We start from the raw sequence: 18,761 nt of genomic DNA, 5'->3' as shown, positions 1-18,761 counted from the left end.
GAATACATACCCTTGTTTTAAGCATCTTTTAAATATATTCTACCTTCATTCTTACTTTATACTTGATAGGCCATATCAAAAATTATTCTAACTCTAGTACCATGATAAAAATGTGCTTTGGTGTAGCTGCCATGTTTAATTCACACAGTGGTTTGAAGTTTATATTCAAAGCAAATTGTGTTGGTTAGCATTCTAGTTGAAATAGATGAAGTCATGGAATTTAACAAATCAAAATAATTTCTGAAAGATAAATTGGCAAGAAGTCCTTTGAAAACAGCTGTGGTTTCAGAACAATTACAGATCAGGTTGTGTTAACTACCTTTAACACACATGAATTACATCTGTTGACAATAATATAAAACCAAAACAAAAGTAACATTCAGTAAATATAGTTATGGGCCTTTATTCTGAAGGCAAATAAACATGAGCCAAAACAAATACGCGGTTCCTAAAAATCTGTCTTGGAGAATGTGTCTGCATTATTAAATTAAAAACCCATGATAAACATCATCATTATGGCTATCATCATCATCACCATATCGTTGCCATCATTAGTTTTGGGGAGTTACTACCTGCCAGACTCCACACTAACAATTCTTAAATACACTACCATTTTAAAATTCTTCATCCTAATAACAATGATTTAATGAAAGTGCTAATATTTCCCAACTATTATAGGTGGTAAAAATAGGATTCAGGCAATTTAAGTAGTAAGCCCATATGTGTCTAGCTAATGAATGATGGAACTAATATTCAAATCAAGGTCAATATGACAGTAAAACTTGGGTTATTCAAAACTGCATATTTGAGTGTATCACAGTCATTCCAATTTTATATATAAAAACAATGCAGTAATAAATAATAAAATAAATCAAAGAAAGACCATTTGAATATAGAAAGGGAAGCTAGGGAGGGAGACAGGGAAGGAAAAAGAAAGTGCTAGAATTTGAAATGAAGAAAACAATGTTATATGCATTTATGAATGTCAAAATGAATCCCACTATGACGTATAGCACCAACACAATAATAAAAATTATTGCAATAAGAGAAAAAAAGCTTAAAATCTATTGCATCAAGGAAAAATTTTCAAACCAATTATTGAGAATTCATTTGAAGAGCTGACAGGTATATTATTTACAGCTTCTCTATCTTACTCCCTAATGGGCAATCTGTTATGACTTTTTCTTTATTGATAGACTGCTTCACAGAAATGAGAAGGGAGGAAATAGGAAATCTGTCTTCTCACAAGTCTAAATCTAGAGTTTTTTCTGCATATTAGGCTATGACATTTCCAATTGACCCTTTGTCTTGAGCTAACTAGATCTAGGCTTCTAATTGAGTCTGCCTTTCTGCCTGGAAAAAATGGAAGCCATTAATTATTTGTGCAGCTTCTAATTACAAAAGCTCAGTGCGATCCAAAGATACTCTCCTACTCGTAACTATCCCAAACAGCATAATTTCTTGTGCTGTGACAGAGGATGCTAATAATTCATGTCAATAAACTGGTCAGAAGGCAGCCACCATGCAGGGCTGGATGCTGAGGACTGAAGATGTAGTCAGGCTCTCTGAGTCCACTCTTCAGCCAAGCACTCTGACATTTTCATTTTTCCTTTTACATCAGTGATGCATTTCTAGATTTTTTGGAAACAGAAAATTTCCACTTTGGAGAATGTAAACACCTTGGGGACAGACACTGTATTTTTGCATTTCCACTCTCTAAGTACCCCATAGAGTAATAAATGCTCAAGGGACAGAAGGCAGCTGAACTGATCTGGTATTGAACTAAGTATAATGTTGCATTTATTTAAGCCCTTATATCTCACAGTTCTGTTTTTGGACTATGAAAATATTACTGATCCTCCAGAGCTGATAGCTGAAAGAAACTGGGAATTCTCAAAAGAAAAATTCTTACAAAAGGATTAGCCACCCATTTGGGAACAAAGGTAAATTCTTGTGCTATTTTCCACATTCACACTGGAGAGGAGAAAATGAGCCCATAAAGTATCTGCCATTTTCTCCCCTACTTCATGGTCCCAATGAGTACAAATGGGAGAGGCTTCTGAAGAGATAATAGTGATTGACAAAAATTGAATCTTCAGAAATCATGAAGAATCAGTCTGAAAGAAAGGGAAAATTCACTCAAGTATTTTTCTAAAGCATCCACCCGATTCAATTTAAAGAAAGATTTTCTATTCCATGCTCTTGTCTTTGCGGTGAGCAAAACACCAGATGGACGGGCTGGGGGCGAGTTGGCTGGAATTATTTCCAAGAGAAAGTAACAGGGCATGTCTGTGCCACTCCAGAGCATAAACAGACATCAAAAGTACTTGAAACCTTCCTTTCTCACTCCTGCCTCTTACCCATCACTGTTTTTTCGCTTCTCAAACGGTGGGTGGAGTCACTTGGGAAACACATGAAAACATAACCTTTCAAATCCCAGGCTCATCCTTCCCACAGACTATTCCAGTTCATTCCACATTCCATGGCTGAGAGGCAGATTGGAGAAAATGTGGTATCTGGGGATATTTTCATTAAATGGGACTCTGCTTTATTGCATCAGTATGATAGACTGAAAACTGACAAATATTGAGGAAAGAGTGCTTGGTTGTGAATTTTTCCCCCTGAAAAAAATAAAAGTGGATTTATGCCTCACCAGGAGAAGGAGGGTGGGAATGATGTGCATTAAAGAGGGATAATAGAAAAGGGATTCTTCCCCAGGAAATGGGAAGAGAGAAGTGGCAAAATAAGGTGTGACTACAGAATTCAGATTCATCTGGGAGATATATCACACAGGAGACTACACTAGGTGATGAAGGAACTTTCTAGCTTCTACTGTTCACCAACCATTTCACAAACATCTAAACGTGCAAAATTTAAAACAAGAAAAGAAAGCCTTCCTTCACAGAGCAGAAAAGGTACTGACAGGAAAGTGTACTAAAATTTCATAATCAGAGAAATGGGTATTAAAATGTGTGCATTCAAATATATTTAAAAGAGGTTCAGTTTGTTTCTCATAAATGAACAATGAAAAGCTAATCAGAGAAACTAGATTTACATTTGTTTCTGGAAAACAACAATACATGGGCTTATTTGGAGTTGATCTTGGCTTCCTGCCATCCTACAAAGTTGGCATACTGGGTCAGACATATGACCCCAAGAAGCAAACAGAATATCTCTGGGCCTTCTCCATGTAATGAAAACAAATTTTGATAATTGCAAAATTTCTGCCACCTAAATGTAGTTTAGCTACTCTGCTCAGCCTTAGCTTATCTCCCCCGAAACTTGGAATAATATCTAATAAACAAGTTAGAAATAACTTGGTTCTGATCTTTCAACAAACTGCTCACAGGCAGCAGAACCTATCTCACTTGAGAGCCAGTGTCCACCAAAAATGAAAGCAAGAAGGATATTTAGATAAATATCCTGACTCAGTGTAGGCACTAAGAAGATTTCATGGGAAACAAAAGTAATTATAAAAATGTTTACGTTATGAAAATTAAAAGCATGCCCATAATATTTAAGATGATTTGTTGTGTACATAAAGTGCAGTAAAAATTTTCTTTCACTAGAAGTTGTGGAGTTTATAAGTTCAGTCACAAAACCCAGATATTAAGTATACCAAGATGTTCTCAGAGTTTGTTCGTGTTACAGGGATTTATATTTTAGTTTTACATAGTTCAGCATGTTTAAAAATTTTCAAAAATGAACGTGCAATGATATAATGAGGAAAAGAACACAATTAGTTACATTAAAATAAATAAAAGGGGAATTTCAAAAATAGTAGTTGATACTAAAAGGACATAAAATATTGCACTGGATAGCTTTTCTAGAAAATATAAATCAAGGTCATGTTTGAAGTTTTCCCATTAAAAACAGAGTCCCATACTTTAATTTGTGAATAAAAACTTTGTTAGTGCCAAATGAGTTCATTCCAACTTGGAAATCAGCTCTATATTGATTTAATAACTCTTATTGCACCATCAGACTAAAATTGCAGTCTTTAAAAACTAATGGGACTTATTTGCATTGCTAAATTACTAGTTTATACATGAATTATATTTTGTCCTAACAAATGCTATTGAATTCACCACAGGGGAAGGAAAATATCTTCCAAAAAATGTCTCTGTTCAAAAGTACTTAGAAAAAGATCTCAATTAAGTTGTTTCTGTTTCCTAGAAAAATCTCAGGTCAGCAGGAGAGTTCAGTTATAAAGGATTGTATAATTCTTGGATGAAAAACAGTCCTAATCAATACACAATTATGAATAAATCAAGATCTGCAGGGACTAATTGAATTACTTTTATTTTTCTTTTGACTGGACCTGAGAGATTTCAGAAAGCTCCTGTTGAAAGCATTCATGCAATGCCAAAATATTTATGTATCAACAGGTACCATGGCACACACACAAAAAAAAGGATAAGAAGGTAATTCTCAACTCAAAAAAAAATTTCTTTCTGCAAAAGGAATTTGAAATTAAGTCATCTTGGATCTTAATTAAAACTCTCTTGCAAAACTTAGCAGCAATGAGAACATTTTTATTTCAATTTCACCCCCCTGCTCATCTATCCTGATACATAATTATTATCATGTGTTATTATTAAATACTGCACATGGCTGTAGCTTCAGGACACGCAGCACACACACACACATGCACGTGCCCATGCACAAATTAGACATCTCGATTACCCATATATTTTGCTCGCATAGCAACAAACACCATCTATTTTAACGTGCAATGTTAAACATTCTTGTTTTTGAAAATTGCTCTAAGCTTCAGTTATTTTCTTTTTAAAATAGAAATTATAATCAGTTGTCTTAGCTACTGCTAGGGTTTGAGAACATAAATTTGTGCAAATGTACAGAGAGAAGTTTGTATACTTTACTGTATTTTTAAAAACTGTCTTTCTTAGAGCTCATGTCTCACACAGTACATATGTTGCAGCAATTTCAATATAGTAGTAAAGAGCAAAACCTGGTGACAGATATGCATTTAAATTTTGTCTTTACTATTGCTTCTTTTCTTTTCACACAAACACCTCTGTTATTGGAGTAAAATATACACAATGTAACATTTGCCATTGTAAACATTTTTAACACAGTATCTATTGGCCTTAAGTGCATTCATTATCACCAGTGCCCCCATCATCACCACCACAAATAAAACTCACTGCATCTTCCAAAATGAAAGCTCTATTCTCTCAAACAGTAATTCCCATTCTTCTCACGGTCCCTTGCAATCACCATTTTACTTTCTGCAGATTTGATTTTGACTAGCCTGTGTACCTCATGGAAGTGGGATCATTCCATCTTTATTTTTCAGTCATAAGTTTATTTCCTTTTAGCATAATGTCCTCGAGATTCATCTTCACTGGGGTGTATGTCAGAATTCCCCTTCTTTTAAAGGATGAATGATGTCCTACTATATGTCCATTCCACATTTTACTCATCCACTCATCCAGTTCAGACTAGTGATTTCCATGAGCCAGCAGTTGTGAATAATGCTGCCACAAACATGGGTGTGTGTATATTCCATGTATATATTCCTTTCAATTTCTTTGGACTACACCCGGAACTGCAATAAATGGATCTTATGACAATTCTGTTTTTAATTTTTTAAGGAACTTTTCCACAGCAGTATTTTTCACGACCACCAATAGTGCAGAGGAACTTCACATTCTCAACATTCATAGCAACGATTGATTTTTTTCTGTTTAACAGCTATGAGACAGTGTTTTAATGTTGACTTAATTTCCATTTGTCTAATGTCGGGTGGTATTGAGTGCTTATTGGTCATTCTCATTCTTCTTTGGAGGAACATCTATTCAAATCCTTTGTTCATTTTTAAATAGTGTTTTGTGTCACTGAGTTTTAGGAGATTTTTTAACATGCTCTGGATGTTAAGTCATTATCAAATAAATGGTTTGCAAGCACTTTCTCCATTCTTTAAGACTTATTTTCACTACTTTGAAATTTCCTTGGAAGCACAAAACCATTAACTTTTAAAAGTTCACTTCTTGTCTATTTTTGCTTCTGTTGCCAATACCTTTGGTGTCACCTCCAAGGATTCTTTGTCAGTTCCAATGCCATGAAGGTTTGCCCTATGAATTCTTCTAAGAGTTCTATCATTTAGATCTAATAGTTAGAGCTCTAATCAACTTTGAATTAATTTCTACAGAACGTGTTAAGTAAGGATTCCGCTTCAGTATACATATGTGAATATCTAGTTTTCCCAGTACCAGTTGTTGACTGTCATTTTCCTCGTTGAATAATAGTGGAACCCTTGTTGAAAATCACAAGGACACACAAGGACTTATTTTCTTCCTTTCTTTTAAAAAATTTTTATTCGTTTTATTTATTTGTACATGAGAGCAGAATGCATTTCAATTCATCGTACACAAATGAAGAGCATATTTCAATTCTCTGGTTGTACACAATGTGGAGACGCACCATTTGGGTAATCATTCATGTACCTAGGATAGTGATATCCATCTCATTTTACCATCTTTCCTATCCTCATAACCCCTCCCACCTGCCCCTTTGCCCAATCCAAATTTCCTCCATTCTTCCCATGCCCGCCCCATCATAGATCAGTATCCACTAATCAGAGAAAACATTTGACCTTTGGTTTTTTTGGGATTGGCTTACTTCACTTAGTATAATATTCTCAAACTCCAACCATTTACCTGAAAATGCCATAATTTTATTCTCTTTTAATGCTGAGTAATATTCCATTGTGTTTTTATACCACAATTTCTTTATCCATTCATCTATTGATGGGCATCTATATTAGTTCCACAGTTTAGCTATTGTGAATTCAGTTGCTATAAACATTGGTGTGGCTGTGTCACTAATAGTATGGTGATTTTAAATCCTTTAGATATAGACTAAGGAGTGGGAAAGCTGGGTAAAATGGTGATTCCATTCTAAGTTTTCTGAGGAATCTCTACACTGCTTTCCAAAGTGGCTGCATCAATTTGCAGTACTACAAGCAATGTATGAGTGTATTCCCCACATCCTCTTCAACAATTGTTGTTGCTTACATTCATGATAACTGCCATTCTGACTAGGGTGAAATAAAATCTTAGAATAGTTTTAATTTGCATTTCTCTAATTACTAAAGATATTGAATACTTTTCATATATTTGTTGATTGCTTATATATATTCTTCTGAGAAGTGTTTGTTCATTTCCTTAGCCCATTTATGGATTGGGTTGTTTGTTTTTTTGGTATTAAGATTTTTGTGTTCTTTATATATCCTGGAGATTAGTGCTCTATCTGATGTACTTGTGGTAAAAATTTGTTCCCATTCTGTATGCTCTCTCTTCACCTCAATGATTGTCTCTTTTGCTGAGAAGAGGCATTTGAGTTTGAATCCATTCCATTTATTGATTCTTGATTTTATTTCTTGTGCTTTGGGGTTCTTGTTAAGGAAGTCAGGGCCTAATCTGACATGATAAAGATTTGGGCCTCCTTTTTCTTCTATTAGATTCAGGATCGTCTAATTCCTAGGTCCTTGATCCACTTTGAGTTGAGTTTGTGCATAGTGAGAGATACAGGTTTAGTTTCATTTTTCTACATATGGACTTCCAGTTTTCCCAGCACCATTTGTTGAAGAGGCTATCCTTTCTTCAATGTATGTTTTTGGCACCTTTGTCTAGTATAAGATAACTGAATTTATGTGGGTTGGTCTCTGTGTCCTCTATTCTGTACCACTGGTCTACTTTGGTGCTAATACCATGCTGTTTTTATTACTATTTCTCTGTAACATAGTTTAAGTTCTGGTATTGTGATGCCTCCTGCTTCACTTTTCTTGCTAAGGATTGGTTTGGCTATTCTATATCTCTTTTTTTCCAAATGAATTTCATGATCACATTTTCGAGTTCTATGAAGAATGGATGGAGTTGAGATTAGGAATTGCATTAAATCTGTATAACAGTTTTGGTAGTATGGCCATTTTGACAAAAGTAACTGCCTATCCAAGAGCATGGGAGATCTTTCCATCTTCTAAAGTCTTCTTCAATTTCCTTTTTTGGTAGTCTGTAGTTTTCATTGTATAGGTCTTTCTCTTCTTTTGTTAGATTGATTCCCAAGTATTTTATATTTTTTGTTTTTTTAATTTTTTATTAATTTTTTATATATGACAGTGGAATGTGTTGCTATTTATATTACACATATAGAGCACAATTTTTCATATCTCTGGTTGTATACAAAGTATATTTACACAAATTTGTGTCTTCATACATGTACTTTGGATAATGATGTCCATCACATTTTGCCATCATTTCTAACCCCCTGCCCCCTTCCTTTCCCTCCAACCCCTCTTCCCTATCTAGAGTTCATCTATTCCTCTCATGCTCCCTTTCCTTACCCCACTATGAATCAGCCTCCTTATGTTGTTGTTGTTTTGTTTTGTTTTGTTTTGTTGGATTGGATAACTTCACTTAGCATTATCTTCTTCAGCTCCATTCACTTACCTGCAAATGCCATGATCTTTTTCTCTTTTATTACTGAGTAATATTCCATTGTGTATACATGCCACAATGTTTTTATCCATTTGTATGGTGTAATTTTCCTAATTTCTCTTGTAGTGGATTCATCATTTATGTATAGAAATGCAATGGATTTATGGGTGTTGGTTTTATATTCAGCTACTTTGCTGAATTCATTTATTAGTTCTAGACATTTTCTGGTGGAATTTTTGGATCTTCTAAATATAGAATATGCTTCTAAATATGCTGATATGTCATCAGCAAGCAGTGATAGTTTGATTTCTTCTTTTCTTATTCATATCCCTTTAATTTTTTTGTCTGATTGATAAAACAAAAAGTTGGTTCTTTGAAAAACTAAATAAAATCGATAAGTTCTTAGACACACTAATAAAGAGAAACAGAGAAAACTCAAATTACTAAAATTCATAATTAAAAAGGAAATATCACAACCAACACTATTGAAATACAGAAGATAATTAGAAAATTTTGAAAATTTATAATTCAATAAAAAAGAAAACCTCGATGACATTGACAAATTTATAGAAACATGTGATCTACCCAAACTGAATCAGAAGGACATAAACAATTAAACAGATCAATTTCAAGCAAAGAATAGAAGATGCCAACCAGGAAATGCCCAGGAACAGACAGATTCTCAGCCAAGACCTTTCAAAAAGAACTAATACCAATACTCCTCAAATTATTCCATGAAATAGAAAAGGATGGAACCCTTTCAACTCATTCTATGAGGCTAGAATCACCCCAGTACCAAAATCAGACAAGGCACATCAAGGAAAGAAAACTTCAGACCAATATCCCTGATAAATATAGACACAAAAATTCTCAATAAAATTCTGGCCAATCCCATACAAAAACATATTGAAAAGGTAGTAAGTACACCATGATCAAGTGGGGTTCATGCCTGGGATGCAAGGTTGGCTCAACATATGGAAATCATTAAATGTACTTCATCACATCAATAGACTTAAAGACAAGAATCATATGATTATCTCAATAAATGCTGAAAAAGCATTCAATAAAATACAGCACCTCATCATGTTCAAAACACTAGAAAAACTAGGAATAGTAGGAACATACCTCAACATTTTAAAAGCCATCTGTACTAAGCCCAAGGCCAACATCATTCTCAATGGAGAAAAATTGGAAGCATTCCCTCTAAAAACTAGAACAAGACAGGGATACCCTCTTTTACCACTTCTATTCAACATTGTCTTGAAATTCTAGCCAAAGCAATCAGAAAAGACAAAAGAAATTAAAGGTTTATTTTCATTACTCCATTCTTTTCCATTCACCTATATACCTGTTTTCATTCTGGTACCACACTGTTTTGATTGCTTTAGCTCTGAATAAGCTTGAAAACAGAAAGCATGCAGCCACCAGATTTGTTCTTTCTCAAGATCATTTTGGCTATCCTGAGTGCCTGAAGATTCTATGTCAGTTCCTTAAGATTCTATGTGAATTCTATGATGATTTGTTTGTTTCTGCATTGATATTTGGATAATTATCCCATTGATTTTATAGGCTAATTTGAATATTATCGGCATCTTATAATATTACTTCTCCAATCCATAAATATGGGAGACTTTCCATTTATTTGTCTTTCAGAGATGTTTTGTAGTTTCTTTGTATAAGTCTTCCACATTCTTGGTTAATTCTTAAGTTTTATTCTTTTGGATACTATTGTAAATGAGACTATTTTCCTAATTTTCTTTTCTGCTTGTTGATTGTTAGAGAAGTGTGGGAATGCAGCTGATTTTCTCATGGTGATCTTTTAGGCCCTACTGTGCTAAATTTGTTTATCAGCACTAGCAGGGGCTTTTTGTGGAATCTTTGGGGGTTTCCGCATGCAGCAAACATTTTTCATCTGCAAACAAATCATTTTACTTCTTTTTGTCCAAATTGAATGCATTTTATTTCTTTATTTGGCCTCTTTTCTCTGGTTAGGATTTGTCATATTATATTGAATAGAAGTAGAAAAAAAATAGATATCCTTGCCTCATTCCTGATTTTAGAAGAAAAGCTTTCACCATTCAGCATTGAATGTGGAGTTTGCTATCGGAATTTCATATAGAGCTTTTAATATGTTGAGGTGGTTTCCTTATATTCCTATTGTGTGGAATGTTTTACAATGAAAGGGAGTTGAATTATGTAAAATGCTTTTTTTCTGCCTTAAATGAGATTATCACATGTTTTTCCTTCATGTTTTTCAGTGTGCTGTGTTATGTTAATCGATGATCATGTACTGAACCATTCTTGCATTTCTGAAGTAGATCTCACTTGATTATGATGTAGAACCCTTTAATATGCTGCAGAATTCAGTATAATACTGCACTGGTGAAGATTTTTTAATCAGTTTTCACGAGGAATACTGGTTAAGTTGTCCTTTCTTGTAGTGTCTTTTTCTTTGGTATCAGGGCATGGTTGTTTCACAGAATGAGTTAGGAACTGTTCTCTCTTATTTAATACTTCAGAATACCTGAGCATTAGTATATACATGTTTTGTACAATTAGTCAGTGAAAGCGCAAGGTTCAGGGGTTAATCTTTATTGGAAGATGTTTTATTACTGATTTGACCTCATATGAGTTATAGATCCAACCAGTATTTCTATTTCTTTGTGATGACAAATTTCTCAAAATGCATTAGCTCTTAAATTATCTGGGAAACAAAATGTGCAGTTGCAAAGCAAAGTTTCAATTATACTAGCTTTTAGACTAATAATTTTAAATATGCTCATCCAATAACTCACGTAGAAAATAAAAAACAGAGTTACAATCAAGTATTATAATAATATTATCTTTTCTGTCTGCCAGAATACTTACCTTCACTGAGATCTTAATCTTCACACCATCTCATGTTTTTGTCTATTGGCCTTTCATTTCAATGGGCAAGCCCTTGAAGATTTCTTGCAGGGCAGGTCTCGGGATATCACACTTCCTCAGTTTTGTTGCCTGGGAATGTCTCAACCTCTCTCTCACTTTCAAAGGTGAATTTCTCACGGTATGGGATTCTTATATGCTTACTTTTTTGTTTGTTGGTTGGTTGCTTGGTTGGTTTGAGTACTTTGAATAAACCACACTACCTTCTGGCTTCCTAGGTCTCTGATGAGGATTCTACTGGTAATCTGAGAATTACTTACAAGTGACAACCTACTTCTCTCTTACTACTTTTAAGATTCAATTTGTCTTTGTCCTTGGACACTTTATGTGTCTCAGTGTGGGCTCTTTGAGTTAATCCTACCTGGGTCATCAGTTTCTGGGATGTCTGTATTTCTGTCTTGCAACAAACTTAGGGATTGTTCAATTATTATTTAAATAATATCTTCTTCCTTCTCTCTCCCTTTGTTTTTTCTGGAACTCCCACAATGTGTACGACAGTCCACTTAACAGTGTCCTATAGGCCCCATAGATCTATTCACTTTTCTTCACTCTTTTCTTTCTTTTTTTCAGATTCCGTACTTTTGATTGTCTTATATTCAATTCACTGATTCATCTGACTACTAAAATCTCTTGTAAAATTTTCACTTCAGTTATTATGATTTTCTGTTCTATAATTTCCTTTTGGCTTTCTTTAGATTTTCTAGCTTCTTTTTTTGATAGTTCTACTTGTTTACTCCCTTTTCTCGACTTTCTCCACATCTTTCTTTACTTCTTTGAGCTTCTTTTTTTTTAGATTTCATTCTTTTTTATATTGATTTTTTTAAAAAATAAATGACAGCAGAATGCATTACAATTCTTACCACACATATACAGCACAATTTTTCATATCTCTGGCTGTACATATAGTATGTTGACACCAATTCTTGTCTTCATACATGTATTTTGAATAATGATGTTCATCACATTCCGCCATTCTTGCTAATCCCCTGCCGGCTCCCTTTCCCTCACACCCCTCTGCCCTATCTAGAATTCATCTAATCCTTCCATGCTCTCCCTCCCTACCCCACTATGAGTCAGCCTCCTTGTATCCGAGAAAACATTTGGCATTTATTTTTAGGGGGATTGGCTGACTTCACTTAGCATTATCTTCTCCAGTGCCATCCATTTTCCTGCATTGGAGAAAAGATTGCCTCTTCAACAAATGTTGCTGGGAAAACTGGAAATCCATATGCAACAAAATGAAATTAAACCCCTATCTCTCACCATGCACAAAACTCAACTCAAGGTGGATCAAGGAATTAAACCAGAGACTCTGCATCTAATAGAAGAGTAAGTAGGCCCTAATCTTCATCATGTGGGATTAGGCCCCAGCTTCCTTAATAAGACTCCTATAGCACAAGAATTAAAACCAAGAATCAATAAATGGGATGGACTCAAACTAAAAAGTTTCTTCTCAGCAAAAGAAACAATCTGTGCAGTAAATAGAGAGCCTACATCCTGGAAGCAAATTTTTACCCCTCACTCATCCGACAGAGCACTAATCTCTAGGTTATAGAAAGGACTCAAAAAGCTAAACACCAAAAAAAAAAAAAAAAAAACCAAATAACCCAATCAATAAATGTGCCAAGGACCTGAACAGACTCTTCTTGGGCATCTTTAAGACAGTTGTTCAAATTTATTTTTTCTAGTAGATCTGTGATTAGTCTCCCTCCGTGAGCTTCACTCATTTTGTTCACTAATTTTGTGTTTTCTTCTTTTTTTCTTTGAATAGGTCATACTTTCCCATTTTTCAGTATACCTTGTGATTTTGTTGTTGTTGAAAAAAATCTGATTTTTTTTTTATCTTTGGGTTCGATCCTCAGCACCACATAAAAATAAAGATATTGTATCCACCTAAAACTAAAAAATAAATATTTTAAAAACCTGACTTAAATATGATAAAGAGATCACTCTGAATATCAGAGTCTTTCCTCCCTTATGGCTTGCCATTTAACAAAGCAAAGGTTGGCTTTGTCTTGGTTTTGATCCTTGTAGGTTATCTCTATGAGGATTAGCCTAAAATATAAATTTAAGATCTATTCGTGCTTTTCTGAGCCTGCGCCTTTCTCTGGGCATACAAAGTGACTTTTCTTATTTTCCCTGAATATGCAGTTGTGTTTGAAAGTCCTCATCCTTAATATATAGTTCCCAAAGGGGGAGTAAAAAATAAAACTAGAGTTGAGGGGAAATGCTTTCGCCCTTTAAACCTCCTGGAAGTTGCTTCAGCTATAAGGAACTGTAACATTTTTTTGGAGGGTACAATGATAGCTGTCTGTCCCTGTGCCTGCTCCTCTCTGATCAGAGGAGCTGTCAGTCATCAGAATATAGCCTGTGATATTTGGTGTCTAGGGTTCTTATTGCCTAGCCTGACTCTTCAAAAGCTATGTGCAAGCTAGTCCTTCAGCTTATGCCTACCACCAGCCTAAGGGTGGGAGTTGGGAAGCTGCTAGCCTGCTTAGGGCTGCAATGGACCAAAATTAACTAAAGTTAACTACCCAAATGTTCCTCTGGACGTTGTAAGCTTTCAATGTGCTCTGAAGTTCCAAAATATTTACATGAGACAGATTATGCCAGTGCGATTGTTATCTAGGTGGGGGAGAGAGATTCTTGGTGCTTCCTACTCAGCCATCTGCACAGATTCCTTGCCACCATCATTCCTGAGCCACTTATTTAGTCCCCATGAATCTTGGTTTGTTCATCCACAAAAGAAGTGATAATATGTGTCTCATAAATTTGAAACAGAAATTAAGAAGGAAAATTTAAGTCAGCTCCTTAGAGCAATGCCTAACAAAGTCAGCAGTCAACAAATGTCGCCTGTGATTATAATGCTCAAAAAGAAAACAGCATTCGTCTCCATTATCATTTAGGTCATTCTAGTGACAACTTTAGTGGTAATACAGTCATATTATGGTTATGGGAATAGGGGATCAGCCACTCAGCTAGTGTCACAGACAGTGTTCAGAACTATGTATTCTCATTTCAAACCCAATATTCTTCCCGTTAGACTTACCAGAGTGTTTTATTCCTAACTTGATTAAGAAGCCAAATTAGAGGAAATTAATAAAATCAGGGTAGTTTTTATTACTCCCTGTCTCTGGGTTCGTAACACATGAATGGGGTTGGCCTTGAACTTAGAATGCAGTTAGTATGACTCAGGCAATGTTTCCACCTTCAAAGGTAGGTTTTTCTTCTTCAGTCTCCCAACATTTAATATTTTATTTAATGGACTATTAGAAAGTCACTGTAAAATGTAAAATATCCCCAAAAGGTATCAAAATTTCCCCCTATAAATATAATCTGTTGATCCTGAATGAGGAAGCAGGTCTTCATTTAAATAATATCTCCTTCCTTCTCTCTCCCTTTGCTGTGGGAATTTCATCAAATTTCCTGTGATGACTTCTAGGGCTAGAGCCCATCAGCTAACTCCTGACAGGATGGAGTGCATCATCCTCGAGCATGTTCTGTACCTTGCTCCCAGCACAGCACAGGGTCATCAGTTCTGAAAGAGAAGAGCAATTCTGAAAAAAAAAAGTGAAATAATACATAACACTAGCTTTTATAACCCTCATGTCCACCACAGAAAGACCTTGGGAGGTTTAGGTGCCAAGATGCCAATCAAACAGCAGCTTCTGTACCTGTCACGCCCCTCAGTGGCCTGTACCTGTGGGTGGACATCACTAGAAAATTCCTAATGCTTCACTCCAATTGTAAACTTAGTTGGCCTGCTGATGCTGGTACCTCCTGATCCTCATTGTTTTCTCCAAGTACACTCTACCATTGATACTCACCAGCCAAAACCCACAAGGAATATGTCCATAGTCAAGGGGGAAAATAGGTTTACTGAGCTCGTTGAAGAAAGGAAGACAGAGAGCCACAGGGATTTAAGTATATGTTTGATGATCTGGAACAGAATTGAAGGAAGCATAGTTCTATCTAGATGGGGCGCTGTCCCAAACAAGGGTAACTTGATGAATGGTTATCAACAACTTCCTATCTAGGTCTAATTAGAAGACTAATTAGTATTTATGGTCGTGGCTTATTGCCTCTGTTGCAGGCCTGCTCATAAAGTTGACTTGTTCTGACTTGTCACATCACAGCTGTGGAGAATCCTCTGTATATTCTATGGAAAGGAACAACACAGACTGACTGTCAGCAATTAAGTTTTCTTTTTCTATTACTCAACCTCATTTCCATTATATGTCTTCTCATATTCTCCTCTGGCATAGAGAAGGGATAAAAATAAGAATCCACACGGCAGTGGTAAAATGACATGGGATGGGAAGGTATGATTCTTCCTATAGGAGAAGAGTCTTTTAGGACTATGTGATGATTAGGAATATCATATTCAAGAGAGAATAATGCAAGTGTCAGGGTCAGGAGAACATCATGGCAATCAGGTAGTGATGCAGGTAGGAAAGGGCAGGCCGAATGGAGTTCTGCAGTGCAGAGGATGCTTATAGACTATGTGACCAAGCACATGAGATTACTGCCATTGATACATACACTGCACAGCACTAAGATTTCAAGTGCAAGCAAACAAAAGTTGAAATATATTCTCAAGTTCATTAATAACACAAGATTTGCCTTGGTTCACTATTAAAACTAAATGCTTATTTAAAGTCGATACAATCTTTCACTTTTAAGAAAACTCTGCTCTTGGCCCCTCAAAGTCCAAAATACCTTAAAAATTATTTTTGAAGGAACATAAATTAATGTATCAATGATATTTATATATAAATTTATAAAAAACGATAAAATAAATTCTTATTGGATGGTGTGGCATTTTACAGGGCACTCATGAAGGTTACGCCTGTTTACACTGCCAAGGTTTGAACCAATGAAGAGATGACAATACACCATCTTTGAATAATTTGGGAAATATCTCATAATGAAAATTCTTCAACTGATAGAGCCACTATATGACCCAGCTATACCACTTCACAATATTTATCCTAAAGAAGCAAAGTCAGCATTCCATAGTGATACCTGCATACCCATCTTTATACAGTACAATTCCCAATAGCCAAACTATGGAACCAGGTGTTCATCAATGCATGAACAGGTAAAGAAAATGTGGTATATATATATATATATATATATATATATATATATATATATATATATATATATACACCCTGGAGTATTATGTTCAATTCAGCCATAAAGAAAAATGAAATTGTGTTATTTGCAGGAAAATGGATGGAACTGGAGACCATTATGTTAAATGAAATAAGCCAATACAGAAGGTCAAGTATTGTATTTTTTCTCTCATATATGGAATCTAGAGAGGAAAAGGTAAAAGAAAGGTGAGGATCTCATGAAAATCAAAGGGAGATCAATAGAGGCAAGGAACCAGGGGTTAGGAGCTGGAGAGGCAGCGGGGAAATGCTGGAGAGAGATACTGGCCAATTATAGTGTTATATCATGTGTGTGCATGAATAAGTACAATGAATGCCATCATTGTGTACGACTCTAATGCACCAGTAGAAAATGTGGGGGAAAAAATGTCTCGACAAAAACTAATCTATGGTATCTCTACCTTTTTGAGAAACACAAGTGATAAATGCAATGCATTATTATTTTAGGCAGTAAATGCATTTGGCTATGAGTGAAAAAGAAAAAGAGATGACAAAATGAACTAGTAGATGGACAAGAAATATCAACTTTACTATTGATACATATCTTTCTGGTGTATTTGGCCTAGTTGTGCATGATAAAGGCTTCCCAATTCTAATCCCAGAGTGAAATACACTAATCCACCTGTCACAAGCCTGGACCACAGGTAGGAATACAACCACTGAACCGGGTGATTCAGGTAGCCCTCTATTATCAGAAAAGGAGAATCCCCTGTGGTCTCCTAAGGACAGCCCAGAGAAAGACTTTCCCTCAGAATGTGAGAACAGACAACATCCATTCAAGCATAGTTAGGAACGTTGAAAAAATGAACATTGTAAATGCAATCAGCAGAAGCATCACATAAACTGAGGCATACTACACAGCCCTTGAAAAAAATCATAACTCAAGTCTGTGATTATTAAAATGAAAATTCCACAAGATGATATTGCTAACTAAAAAGTTAAACTCAAAAATGATATATAAAGTATAGCTATATTTGAGTTCAGAATATTAACCATGCAGCACTGCATATTTTCTGTAAGTACCTATATATGTTTACAATTATTTACAAATGCAAAATAACGAACCAGAGTCACAAAGAATGTGTGCGTGTGTTTGGAGGAAAAGATCCACATGATTTTGGACTTGGGGCTAAAATGGTTCTTTAGTTTTATTTGGAGCTTGTATCATAAATTAACTAAAATTAAACTTTAAGGTTGAATTTAAAAAAGAAAAATGATGCTTGTTTTTCAAGAATTACATGTGTTAAGGAGATATCATAAACATCTAACAAAAAATGCAAAGCAGATTTAATGGAAGAAAGAAAAGCAGAAGTAGGAAGAAGAAGAGAAGAAAGAAGAACAAGAACAAAAAGAATAAGCAGCAGTAGTGGCAGTGATCACAGAAGCAATATTAGGAGAACAGTGCAGAGAAATGACACAGGAATTATCTAGAGATTTCAAGAAAAAAAGTCATATTTGAATTGGCTCATTCATGATATTTTATTCTAGTTAAATTTTGGATCAGCCTCCTATATCACACCCTAGAACTTGTCATCATCAGTAACTCCAAAATTCCCCCTTGAGAATGGCCTCCTTCAGTCCAGCCCCACCCGCTTTGCAGACCCTCTTCTGATGCCCCCCTCCCAACAGCCATTTCACCATCCTAACCTCAAGTTTTGTAAACTACAAACCTCAGATGAACCCTTAATACTGCCCAACAAATGCTTCTTTGACCAATGTATATTCCTGTCCTCCTCCCTTTTCGACACCCCTCTTCCTTGCTTTACCACCTCCTTTCATTGATGCTCTAGGGAGTGTCTTCATTTACTCATTTGATGAATGTTTCTTGTGTGTCTCCACAATAGGATCCAAGACAGTGAGTATGGATTCTTTTTAGAAGCTTTGCTGGGGAAAAAAATGAACAGAAATGGGAATCACAAAACAGACAATAAGGTCAAGAGAGGGCTTTCAATAAAATATATATATATAGGCAAAGAAGTGGTTTTCTGGACCATACGTTTAGCCTTGTTGCCATTGATAACCAACAATGACCAACCACGCAAACCACCTGTGCCGTGAATCCCATCTCTTTTCAGTCTCTCAAGGCAACACTCATGCTAGTATCCTCAGTTTTTCCTGGTTCATCAATTTTCCACCATTACATCATTATTCAATAGCATACATACATCTCTAGTATATATCAACTCATGCGTCAGAT

The 18,761-nt window shown here is 35.4% G+C and overlaps 1 protein-coding gene across 2 annotated transcripts in view; it reads left to right on the top strand.

Annotated features, from left to right (window-relative positions):
* Oprm1 (opioid receptor mu 1) overlaps positions 1-18,761 on the top strand; it is a 71,243-nt gene that overhangs the window by 13,453 nt on the left and 39,029 nt on the right. The gene's annotated exons all lie outside the window — the stretch shown is intronic.

The sequence above is a fragment of the Ictidomys tridecemlineatus genome, chromosome 8, assembly GCF_052094955.1.
Source record: "Ictidomys tridecemlineatus isolate mIctTri1 chromosome 8, mIctTri1.hap1, whole genome shotgun sequence".
Classification (NCBI taxonomy): domain Eukaryota; kingdom Metazoa; phylum Chordata; class Mammalia; order Rodentia; family Sciuridae; genus Ictidomys; species Ictidomys tridecemlineatus.
This window is presented reverse-complemented; position numbering and strand designations above follow the sequence as displayed.